Source organism: Pseudopipra pipra, chromosome 6 (genome assembly GCF_036250125.1).
Source record: "Pseudopipra pipra isolate bDixPip1 chromosome 6, bDixPip1.hap1, whole genome shotgun sequence".
Classification (NCBI taxonomy): Eukaryota; Metazoa; Chordata; class Aves; order Passeriformes; family Pipridae; genus Pseudopipra; species Pseudopipra pipra.
The window spans coordinates 24,876,449-24,889,432 of NC_087554.1; the positions used below are offsets into that span (position 1 = coordinate 24,876,449).

The 12,984-nt window shown below is 45.7% G+C and overlaps 1 protein-coding gene across 4 annotated transcripts in view; it reads right to left on the reverse strand.

Annotated features, from left to right (window-relative positions):
• The window catches only part of NR1H3 (nuclear receptor subfamily 1 group H member 3), a 29,964-nt gene extending 17,707 nt beyond the window's left edge, over window positions 1-12,257 (reverse strand). For 2 of the 4 annotated variants that reach the window (XM_064657973.1, XM_064657969.1), the window contains exon 1: window positions 12,120-12,257. The gene's annotated coding sequence lies outside the window, so the exon portion shown is untranslated. Of the gene's footprint in view, window positions 1-8,448; window positions 11,372-11,399; window positions 11,632-12,119 lie in introns of those variants that run through there. The other 2 variants (XM_064657972.1, XM_064657970.1) reach the window with 2 other exon arrangements.
• Between the last annotated feature and the right edge of the window lie 727 nt (window positions 12,258-12,984).

Here is a 12,984-nt window from a genome sequence, read left to right on the forward strand (position 1 = left end):
CACGTGAAAACTGTCGAAATTTATGAGGAAAAACAATCACCTTCAGGTTGACAACAGGAGGGACAAAACATGAAAATGCAGGGTGTGCAAAGCAGTGCAACAGGATACCATAAAGAATGATTTTGAACAGTATGTTTATGAAGAATGGGAAAAACAGTTCTGCAACCCTCAGGGAACAGACTAGCTCTGTGCCCCTGCTGTAAATCCCTCTCTACAGAGAACTGAAGGGACACAGTTTGAAATCGCATTATCCATTTTGATCTCTCAGAAGCATAAAGACAACCACAAACTGGAAGAAGTCTGTAAGCCACCATCAGTCCCAAGCTGATAAAGAAAAGCTTCGGCCTCCTGATTGCTTTCATTTGTTGTCCAGCTAAGCTTCAGCTGACCATGAGCAGCTGCCCAAGCTTGTAGCACTGGTCTGTGAGCCTTTTGAAGTTGTTGCCACCTCTGACAATTATGCAGAAGAGTCCTAGAAGTCAGTCCTGGCTGTGCAGCCTGCTTCCCAGGGATGGGCAGCTGCATTCTAGTCTCTTGCCCTCAGCTTAAGGGTCTTATTCCCACCTCTCCTGCTGGCTCTGAGTTTCAGAGCCTGCCCTCCACCCCCACCCCACTTTGGCTTTTACTCCTGCTGCTGACCAACTCCTTTATTACCCATGACTTTGCTGACTTTTGGCATGGCCTTTTCCTATGCATTTGTCTCGTCCTTTGAACTGGGTTCTCACTGCAGCATCCAGCTCTTGCTGGCTTTAGTCTGGTCTCAACACAAAGCATGCTGTCTCCTACCCAGGTCAGGTATGGAAACCACGGCAGAGGTTCAGAGAACAACAGCAGAAGTGACTAACAATCGAACAGATTAAAATAAACAAACGAGTGTCAATTGGTTGGAAAGAGTACTGGGAAGAGAAGCGGAGAGGTGTAACAATGGTGTCAGGATGAAAAGTATTATTCTGAAAGATGGTATGCTTAAAAGGAATAGAAGAAAACCGAGGAAGGGAAAGTCAGGTTATTACAGAAAAACAACCTAAAGGTGAGTTCTGGCAGACTGGAAGGAAGTCTGCATAACTTTCCTTCCAAAATTAGACCTTATATTACAACCAAAATGCAAAGAGGTCTGTGGGCATTTCTGAATCTGAACTTAATAGGCACTCTTCACCCACAGAATAGCTATTATAAACAAACAATGGCAGCAACAGAAGTTCCAAGCCAGTTGCACCCTACATCAAGCAAGAAGGAACACAGGACTGAAACAACTGAACAAACAGGTTAGCAAAGTGAATTAGACCATAAAGCACAACTGTACCACCAAACAGAATACAATAATTCAGGGAAAGAACAAGCCCAAAGTACTTTTGCTTTGCTCCACATAAAAAAACCAAACTCACTCCTTGTCCATGATCTGCAGAGTACAAGATTCCTTTCCTACATAGTTTGTGGATTCCCCCCATTTTGGGAATAGGGTTTCCCAAATTTTATATCAGATGATGACAGAATGTGCTGACGCCAGTCCAACCCGGGAAGCTACAGGCTCTGCAAAGCAACTCCTCACCCCCAACAGCAACTATTTTGCAAGTCAGCTCTCCTGTTCACATGCCTCATCCAGCAGCAGATGCTTCCTCCCCTCTCACCTGCCTCTCATTATACCTTGCCTGGCAAAGGCTGAGGTTTTGAGTTTGCCCTTGCCTACCTCACAGTTTCTGCCTGATCAAAGAGTGCCATGTCAACACATGGAGCAAGAGGAAAAAGAGAGCATATGTGTGACCACTTTCAGGGTGGATAAGATCCTGAAATGGGCTGTGCCTTTATGTTTCCTCCCTCGCTCTCTCCCGACTGCCAGATGTCCTTGGTTCTGCAACTGAGAGGAGGAGAAAGGAGACAAGGTTACTGGAGTTCATTCACACTGCGCACAGGGCTGCTCTCGCCTCTCTTCCTGTTTGCAAGGAAGTATCAGTCCCTCTAACAAAGGGAGGGAGAAAGAGGCAGACAAGTGGATAGGGGGAAAGGGAGAAGGAGAGGAAAGGGAGGAGAGAGAGGGGAGGGAGGCGGGGAGAGGGAGGGAGGGAGATTATGGTAAGACGATAGACCGTTTCCTGGAAATGAATAACAAGTGATATCAGGAACAATGTGGCCACCTTGCTGCCATGAAATTCCTTTAAAAGGCCATTGACACAAGTTCCCTTGAACCCTGGAAAACAACATAAGCCTGATCTGGGTAACAAATCTCCAGCCCATTCTATCCCTTCTAGGCTTTCTCCTGTTGCCTCAGTTTTCAAGCTTCTGGCTAACCTAGATTATAAACACCTCAAGAATGGCAAAAACTAGGGAATGTACCAGTTTACAGCAAGGAAGATGTTACAGTAGCAGCATCCCACCATCTTTCCCTCCCCTCCAAGCCATCTTGTAAAATGACAAGTCATCCTTCCTCAATTCTGTCTGGCCAGGTGAGCTGTGAAGCCAGTGTCCCAACACAGGAAGCAGACCAAGCACATCCACTTCAGAGCAACACTAACTTCTGCAGCACCCACCAGGATAAATATGGGCAGAACTTACTCTTTACAGCTGAACTGCAATAATCCCCCATGTCTGGCTGCGAATCCAGCTCATCGACAGCTCGACACCACTATCGCACCGACCTTCAGATGGCAGGAAGCAAAACTGAGGCTTTGATAGGGGCTTCCAACAGGAAAAATCCCATCTGTGCTACACTCAAAAGAATGAAACACACAAAGCAGAGCAGCTACCCCCCTCCCCTGCTAGCAGAGAAGCAAAGGGCAGCTCAGTGCCACTCCTTGGGAAGGGAAAGGGAGGGGATCCAGCCTGGAGCCTTGTCCACAGAATATGTTTGTCAGCATCAACTATAACAGCAAATTTTCCCTATGGAAACTCACTTTAAAATAGCAACAGCATTCTTTCGCCAATACTGCTCAACTTCTCCAAGCAAATTTAACTATCCTAGCAGTAAGCCTTTTTTCCCTTTGCACATATAAATGTATCTATGCAAAGGTGATTTTGGTTTGTGTGTCTCTTTTTCTTTCTAGGGCCCCTGTACTGGCTAATGATGTCATTCTTTCACACTTCTAAACCACAGTACCAGATACACACACCAACAAACAAAAAAAAGAATAAAATCAAGTGTTCAAGCAACCAAGAAAACTTCCTACTATAAAATAATCTAACTAACAAAATCCCCCTTAAGTTTGGAAAATTAAACTTGAGATCTTTACAGCTGATTATTCCTGCTGCTGGCCAGCTCTTACACACCCTTCATGCAACGACAGCACATCACGTCCTACTTGAAGGCTGAAAATGTGATCTGACCCCACCACCTTAGTTTCTTCATAAATGCCACTGTGTGGCAGCATGGAAAACATGCCCACAGACTCAATTTCTTTCTGGACACCTTCTCTGTATTTACTCAGCCACCAATATCTTGTTCTACACAACTATATATAGTTTTGCAAAACATAAAAGTCAGGCCCAGAGTTTAAGAGCTTCTATCATCTTCCCAGAGAACAGAGTTTAAAAGAGACAGGAAATATACAGTGTCATCGAGATCAGAGGTAATGGCAATATCCAACTAGGTCCAAAAAGCTGGTTTTTTTGAAACTAGGCTTGCACAGGAGTTGGCAGGAAGGGGGGAGAGTTAGAGAAGCCTCTTCAATCATTGTGGACTTTCACCGTTGCACCACATTACAGAATAAAAACTCTACCATGGATCCTACATTCGTCCTTTATGACCCTTAATTCCACAGATGTTACAGCCCCCCTTCAGGGAACATGAGTGTGACTCACAGTAGATTTGAGAAGTCATCCCAATGCGATTTCCAAACTGAAGCAAGAGATCAGAGTTAAAAAAAAAAAAAGAAAAGAAAAAAAAAAAGAGAGAAGTAAGAATGAATACCCAAAATAACGTTCTGGTAGTAGAGATGCCAGGGAAAGCGGTTAAACCTAGTCCATAGAGAATCTACTAGATTATGTCTAGAAAAGAGAACTGGAGGCCTTTTTTCTGTATGTAGAAAATGATAAATAATCCCACAACATACTGTTCACCTGACTGTTTCCTTAAAAAATAATTTAATCTCCACTGAACTATGCAGTAAGGAAATAACATTTCATGACCCTTGCCTATTCTAGCCAAGCACCTTTATTGGCTGGCATCACAAAAGGGAAATCTGCTCAGCTCCCCAGACTGTCTCAGCTCATCTCTTCAACACAGGACTCCAAACTGCTGTTGACTCCTCAGTTCACTCTCAGCACTGAGCTATTAAAACAGAAAAAAGCAAAAAGAAGCAGCTGCAGCATTTTACCAGGAAGACAAGATGACAAAGGACACAAAGCTGTGGGATGTATCACAGCAATGCCAAAAAGAAAACTTAAAAGCCCTCAATTCATAACCCCTGTCCAGGCCACCTTCTCTTTCAAACCAGTCTTCTTCATCCTCTACCAGCTATGAAATCACAGGACATGAAGAATAGAGGCAAAAGAGGAAAGAACAGAAGGGGAGGGCTGCTTACAGTGCAACTGTTTGTTCATTTTTCTGATTTCCTCCTTTTCTCCCACCCCGAGTGTACTTCCATCAGCATGCTGTTAACTGATACATGATAGTTTCTGGGAAACAGCCTTTTAATAATGTATCTATATAGCACTTTGTATCCAAGAACCATCCCACCTAAAAGCATCAATCAAAATAAATACTACCCCTCACAGGCAAAACAGAAATACAGTACCGGATTACAAAACAGGCAGGAAACTCATTAATATTCCCTTAAGGGCAGTAGGGGAAAGCACCAATTTCCATTCATAGAAGTATCATCCCTAGATGTAGCACAGAGGTCAGGAAGAAATTACAGTGCCACAGAAATACCCATATAAAGAACAGATCGGAGGGATACTGGAACAGAGTTTTAAACTGTTCCAGAGTAAGCCTGACTGTTAGTCTATTCCACTCAATCATTAAAAGGGATGTATCTTGGCAGGTTTTGCTAATACTGCTTTTAGAAGAACAGGAGAGAGATGCAGGAGTTGCAGATGTATATATCCAAACCTAGACCAGACAGAAGACTGCAGTAGAGCAATAAAGATCAGAAGAGCTGCCAAGAAACACACTGAAGACTGGCAGAGGAGTGCAGGTCAGAATAAAGGACTATTAAGTGCTTCGTTGCAAAGTAAACTTGCCCTGCTTTTGACTACTATTCTGGATCCTGGCCTGTATGGGCTATTTCTGATTTTGGGGGTCATTGCAACTGAACCCTTAACAAGGGCACAGTAACAGCAGCATACAAAGGACCTTTTTGGGTTTTATAAACCCACCAGGCAAAAGCTAGGAGGGAGGGGTTATAGATATGAAAATGAGAGAAAGAGATTCTGTGACAGGAAGGAGCATGTGAGAGGGCGTGTGACAGGCTGTGTAGGAGAATGTGCGTGTAGATCTTATTCCCTCTGAGGCTCTTGGCCAAGTGTGGAGCTGAACTTTCTGCAGACTTTGTCCTGCCAAGTCATGTTCCCTTCTCACACTGCCTGACATCACCACAAATACTCAGCTGGAAAACAGTCCAGAGCCGGACAGAGTCCACTGCTCAAACACCAGCCAGTAAAATGGCTGCACTCATAGCACACCCACCAGTGGGAAACCAGAGCCACTGACTCTCCTCACAGGTTATCTCCAAGCACGCAGGAGGCCTCACCCTCATCCAGGCAGAAGGAGCCCTACCAAAGCACAAAGACAGTGGAGGTGCAATGAATTCCTATTGCCCCAATAATGCAGCCCAGAACAAATTGAAAGTCTGTACAAAGGCCCCAACACAAAAAAGCGAAAGAATGTAATCATCAGACCATGTGAGTCTGTCACAAGCATCATGCTGCAAGGAGCCCAATCCATTCCCAACGCTGAAACATTCCCTGCCACAAGGAGAAGGAAACCATCAGACACGACCCACAGACAAACCAGGGATCCTGCAAAGACTGACACTCCAGCAGGGTCTGTATGAAGCCAGCAAGCAAACATTACCCCATCAGAGCACTCATGGTGAGTTCTCAGCAACAAATGTGAATCCAAGATCAGGGCTAGAAAACATGAGTACACATACAAGTGCGCGGGAGTGGGCAATGGGGCTAAGCCAACAGGTGGGTCCATTTCTTATTTTGATCCTTGTATCAAGCAAGAAGGGTGTGGATGGCCTGCCGATTCTGGGACACTGCTAAAGGCACCACCCAGAGCAAGTATCAGGGAGTAGCAGTGGAAGATGATACTGAAACAAGGGAGGACAAAGTCTGCGGTCTCTTATTTTTTCTTCAGCCTTCACCTCCAGGCTGCTGCTTAAAAGCAGCACGGTAGAAAATGTCTTTAAAGTACAGGTGATAGGGAGAAAATTCATGTTTTCCTCAGACAAAGGCTTCTCCTTTCTCCACTCCTGTTCTATTTCTGGAAGAACAAATAGCAACTTGGGAGTTTTCTACAGACAAAGGCAAAATTTCTCTTCAGCTCCATGTAGGCCAGAAAATTACGTTCCCTCTTCTCAGACACAGACAGATAACAGAGACTCCATTATATGATTTATGGTTATTTTAGCTCTTATATTTTAAAATTTTATTTTTCAGTTTAAAACACTCCTCACAACAGGAGTTCCTTCTTTCTTCACTAAGGGATTCTGACACCTTCTTTAAAGAGGGAGCAGTGCAACCTTGCCTGTCCACATGCTATAGAGACTTTAAAGCATATACTTACCTAAGGCTTCCTGCCCAGACCTGCAGATGCCTAAAAATCTGTCCACCTCACCAGTTTAAACACTAAAGCCCACCTTTTGAACTTCTTCCTGGCCCTTTCAAGGGAACTAGAATATTATTCCTCTCCTACAGAAAATGGCCAAGGGTGGGAAGCAGACAATCAGAAGACCAGAATCACAAAGTTAGTATTTGAAGGCCAGGTGACAGCTTCTCCTTCTACTCTCAGAGCTTGCAGCTGGGTGAGCTGCCCTGCCTCAGTGGCACTTCTCATGCAAGCCAAAGCAACCTGGTGAGGGCTGCCCACAGGATTCTGCATGTGCATGTGTGCCTGCATGTCAAGGCATGCACCATCACAGCAGGTCTCAAAGGCTGTTCCAGTGCAAGTTCACATGCCCACACAGTTGCATGTGAGTTTCTGCCGGTAGGTGCACAAAAAGCCACTAGATGTGCATATCTAACAGCCTGACTGTGTGAAATCCTCCAGGAAAAGTCACTGGCAAGGCATGCAGAGTCCTTTGGGGGCTGGCACATTTCTGCATGTATGTCCCTGGCAACCAAGATACACTACAGAGCTTTTGTACAAGCCTACCTCTTTGCCCTCATTTCATAAGGGCCCTAGAAGAGACTATTTAAATTCCAAATGTTTTCCTTTAAATGGATTTTAAGCACAGTTTTCAAGATTACACTTGTTCAGTTTATCTTCCAAGTTAATGGCAATTTATGATAAAGACTAAAACAACCATTTAAACAAACATAGGCACCCCCTGTTTGAGCAGCAAATGGCTGCTGGATGTTTAAAGAGTGTAATTCCTAAACTCAAGAAAGCCACTGAGTCTGCAGAACCAGGATCCACTGAAGTACAAAACAGATCTTTCTTTAAAAAGGTAGAAGCATTAGTTTCTTCAATTCACTTATAAAATTAGTTCACTCAAAGCTGGGGGAGGCAGCATGAAATGGGTGGGAGGTGTCTCTCTCTTCCAGTCTCCGAAGAAAAACAAGACAAGGGACAATGAGTTATGCTCACTGTAAGATCTGGAAGGACACAATGACCAAAAACAACTAGTTCATTCTGCTAAGTACAGATAACACTACCCTAAGAGAATAAGTCAGATTTAATAGCACACACTCCACCAAGCATATTTTCTCTTATGTATGCAGTGCATGATTTGTGTGACTACAGTATAATTATAAAAGAAGTGCACATTTGATTTGACCTCTTTATTCAAATGCAGTTTTGTACAAGTCCTGAAGAAAGAAAATCACCTAGTAAATACAAATGACCATTTTGCAATGTAAACATTAACTGTGAAATACCATAAATGGATGCATGTAGATACACTGTATCGTCCTGTTTTGCAAGTAGCACTAAATGAGCCTAACCAATTAGATTAAAGCTTCCTTTTAACACAGTAACAAATGCAAAACAAAGCTTAAATGAATTATTTAAATCACATTAATCATTATTTATATCAGCAAGTGGGAAGCTTGGATTTAAACCAACCTTGTTTGCCTCACAGCTGCGGTAAGACCAGCAGGCCAAAACTGCCCCACTCCCTGGAGGGAGAGAGGATACAACTCCATGCCATGGAGTTGGTTTCCAGAAATTTTACAAGTATATTTGCCAATATTTTTTTAAAACCTTAAAACAAACTATAAAGCCTTACATTTCAGGAGACACCTACTCTCTTGTCAGTCATGTGCTTCAGCAATCAGTCTGATACTCACCTAACATCTTTTCTTTACATCTTGGAGGGGTTTCTATGAGTATACAACACAACCTGACTCTGCAGCATGGCTTTTAAATTGCTTCAATTCTCACATCCCACGAGGTAGTTCTCCTGCTTAATCCTACAGACATTAGTTTTGGCCTGTTCAAAACAAGAATTAGATTTCTCACGCTCTAACATTTTCTGTTAATTTCTTCAGCAACTTCCCACTAAAACATTTATCTGTTCCCCTTATTAAACCTACTGGGAAGATCTGCAGTGCTCTGCTCTTCTCTACTAGCCTTTGTCCTCCCCAAATAAGACACTTAAAAGCTTGATAGTGTATACTTCAAAATTATTTATGAAATTATACTGAAATTGAGTATATCGCCTTAATATTTTATTTTTGACACTCAATTTTTGACACTCAAATTATGCCTTACAGGAAATACAGTTTTGAGATCTCCAGATCTAAAAGTAAAAGCTGCAATAGCTCTAGGGATGTCTCCTTTTTAGTGAGGACACATGAAAGGAATTTGTATGCTCCAAAAATGGAAAAAAGGTATTTTGTCCTGAGCAGGAAGTCACAGAACAAAAACAACACAGCAGTGCTAAAGTAAGCCATCGTACCATTTTTAATTGATAAATTTTTAAGGTCTGACTGAACATGGACAGCCTCTTTAACAATATTATACACATCTCTCAAACCCAAAGTAACTACAATACAGCTTTTACCTGCAGCAACCACAATGAAAATGGTAAGTCAAATCCTGTACTTGTATATTAGCAGAAATATGATCTCATGACCAAGTTCAACCTGTCGGCAGCCTAAATACAGACCTATACCTGTCAGCAGGAAGCACTCCTCTAATTTCCTCCTAAGATTAAGTTCTTTCCCACCAAGACAATTTCCACAGCCAAGAGAATGTAATTCTGCCTTCCTAAATTATTAGGCTGTAAGGAAAACAAGGTATCTTACCTTACTGCAGACCGTCAGAACATCTTCCCCCAGTGAAACAAGATATCTTTGTATAGAATCATAAAACGGTTTGGGTTGGAATGGGCCTTAAAAATCATCTAGGTTCAACCCCCCGCCATAGGCAGGGACATCTATGACAGGCTTCACCTCAGTAGTGGAAGACTGATGTTTCTCCAAGACTGTCAGGTGTGTCAATCTTATTACTGGTGGGGGAGGGAAAGGAGGGAGTCTGACAATCAATCTGATAAGCTTTCCTATTCAACATGCAAAGACCCACGCATCTGCAACAATGAGACTTTCACAGCAGCTGCTTCCACAGCAGAAAGCAGGATCACCCTTCAATGCATCTAAGACAAAGCACATACTCTTCCTTAGGCAGATGAGCAGAAGGGATCACAACTTCTGAAAAACAGCAACAGTTAAAGACCTTAAATTCTAAACTTAAAATTTTAAAACCTGTCAACCTTGATAGCCATACAATCACAAACTAGATCTAATTACAAGAGAGATGACTTCTGAGCTCTGAGACCACTCAATGAAACATTTAACAACAACAAAACATTAATCCTTCTGTTTACCACAGAACAAGTGCATGGAGTTGTGAGGACTAATCCAAGAGAAAGGAAGAGAAAGTCATAGCAATCAAATGCACTTTAACACACTGGAAACATGACTCTTCCTGCAGGTGTGAGACAGGGATTGAGATGAGGATAAGGCAGCAAAAATGCTCTGCACTTGTAGGGCTGCATGGCCTGTCCCACACACCCTCTGTCTGCCTCCCTCCTGCACAGCCAGCTGGTAAGGGAAACATGCTGACATGGCACAAGGAGCTGCAGCAGCAGCAACTGGAAACAGCCGACAACGGTAACCCCAAGGCACACTGCCAGGACACACTAATTCTGTGATAAAGTTTCCTGTCTCTATTTTTTTAGATTAGGCAATTTTTATATATATATATATGTGTATATATATATAGTCCCTGCTATGGTACTTCTTCCTGCATCCCTTCACAATATGAGTAGTTGCAAGTTTCCTCTGGCAGCAGTTTCCTCCAAGCATCTCTGCAATGACCCATGTTCTGTCTTGCCTGAGGCTGGTTTGGGTTTATTTCCCCCATCTTTTATTTGGTGAGGCAGAAGAAGGTTGTTAAATACTTTTTCCTCTGCTTTTCTCCTGCAAAAGGAGGTGCATGAGCACATGCACATATGAGAAAGAGGTATCACTGCAAGTGCTCTCAGAAGGGGTCACATCAGGAAGCCACAGAGCCAGCCTGCCCTCAGAAGTCTTGCAGCAGCAGTATCTTCTGGTGAACGTGCCACAGGTGTGATAGCAGAGCAGCGCAGCCAGGCTAAACTCCACCTGGTCCTGGCAAAACGTTTATCATATCCAATGCCCAAATGAAAGAAGGGTCGGCCTCAGCAACACTTGGCTGAAGTTTTCAAATAGTTTTGCTTCTATAACTAAAAGGTAAAACACATTTTTCTGTTTCTACCCCAGCAAGGAGGTTATGGCTTGATTAAGACTCACATAATTGAAAAATCAAAACCACCACTCACTAAAAGAAGAAAAAACAACTTTTCCTTCTGTTTGTCCTCAGGTATAGACTTCTTTCTGACACCTAGGGAACAGCAGATACTCCACGTACCTTGGAACAAGCAGCAGATCTGAGAGGACTCTTCCCTACAGACAAACATAACCTGCAGTCATAGCCAGAAACTGTCTGACACACAGTGATCCAAATGGTTAGTCAGAAATGTGACTCAGTGTCAGAGACTCCCTTTAAAAAGCCTTGTAAGGGAAGGGCCCAGATGTCCTTTTAGGAAAAAGAAAAGAGGGGAAAGAAGTTTCAAGAGACAGAACATATCTCTTTCACTAGTAATCCAAGGTCTGCTTCCAGCCAATACCTGTCTTGACATATCTGTGGACCTTAGCACCCTGAGCGTCAGTGAAATGGCACAACGAAGAGTAATCAGCAGCGTAAGCAAGGCTACCTTTTAACAGCACCGAGCAAACTGACAGCCGTCCAGACAAGTTTGTGTCCTAGAAAACTCGCGATCTGGGTTGACAGGATGCAACAGGTGAACGAGACAGAGAAACGGAGAGCTGAGCGGAGGAGAGGAAAGCTAACAAGTTACCACAAAGCAAGTAAACATCTGACAGCACGTCCGGAGACGACAGAAATGCGGGCTCTTCAGATGCACAGTAACAACACGAGAAATTGACACCCCTCCCCAGACACCTCCGACCTCAGCAGAGGGACCCTCTTCGACGGCGCGACCGCGCAGCTCCCGCCAGCACAGACCGCGCACGGCGGCGGGGAAAGGGCTACGTACGGACCCACGCCGAGAGACCGACCCCTTCCCTCCCGCCCGCGGGGCTCGCTCGGGGGCCGCCACCAGCCCGGCCCGCACCCCGCCAGGCCCCGGGCGGCTCGACAGGACGGGCCGCCGCTGTCCCCCTTCCTTCCAGCACCTTCCAGCGCCGCCCGGCCCGGGCCGACCCGCCCGACAGCGCGACGCGGGCGGGCGGCGCTGCGAGCCGGCTCCGGGTCCCGGGGAACGCTGCGGCCGCTCGGGCCGGCGCAGGCCGCGGGGCGGGACAGCGCGGCCCCGTCCGCCGCCGTGACCCTCGGACACGCGGGGCGGCCCCGCGGGCGGCTCGGAGGCGGCGGCGCCGCCACCCCCGCGGCCAGAGCTGGCGCGATGAGTTACCGGCGCGGGCCGCGGCTCCGGGCGATGCGCGGCCGCCGCCGCCCCCCGTGGCGCAGGTGCCCGAGCCGCGGGCGGGAGGGGCGGCTCGGCCCGGCGTTGTTCCCTGCGTTGTTCCCGGCTCTGTTCCCGGCGCCGCGGCGGAGCTGCCGTGATGTCACGCGGGCCTGGGTCACGTGCAGGCTCCGCCCGCCCCGCTCCGCCCCCGCGGGTCCGGCGGGACGCGAAGGCTCCGCGTCCCCGGCGCGGTCCCAGCGCCGCAGAGTTACCGCCGCCCGGAGCCCCGTGCGCGGCGCTCATCGCCCTCGGCTCAGCCCGGAGGAGCGGAGCGAAACCACCACCACCACCAGCAGCGGAACAATCACAAAGCAGGTGCCGCAGGAACTGCGCGGACTCCCCCTCCGCGGAGAACCTTTTCTTTCCAGCACCCGCCACGAACCTCCTCACTGAGGAGGTATCGGCAAAAAAACCAACAACGCGGCTTCATGCTCTCCTAGAGATACGAAATAGAATTGGTTTAAAATAACCAAGCATTCGAGCATGTGCAAATTAAACACGTTATTCTGTCCAGCTGAACTTCATGTATTGCACCAAGCTTGCCCTGACGTAACCCCTGTGCTTCATGAACGATTTGGCACCTTTAAGACCTTCACACACAACTTCTAATGCTGCAAACTACAGAAAGTTTTAAGCAAATAAACACGTACAAAAGAGCTGGGTTTTGAGCCATTGGGCTTCATGACTCCAAGATTTCTTTGCAATCGCGAGAGCTATCTTTCGTGTTTTTTTAAAAAAGAGAAAGCTGAGAACCCCACTACTAAGTGGAGAGGAGCACTAAGTATCACTAAATTCGCTTAACCGTCTATGA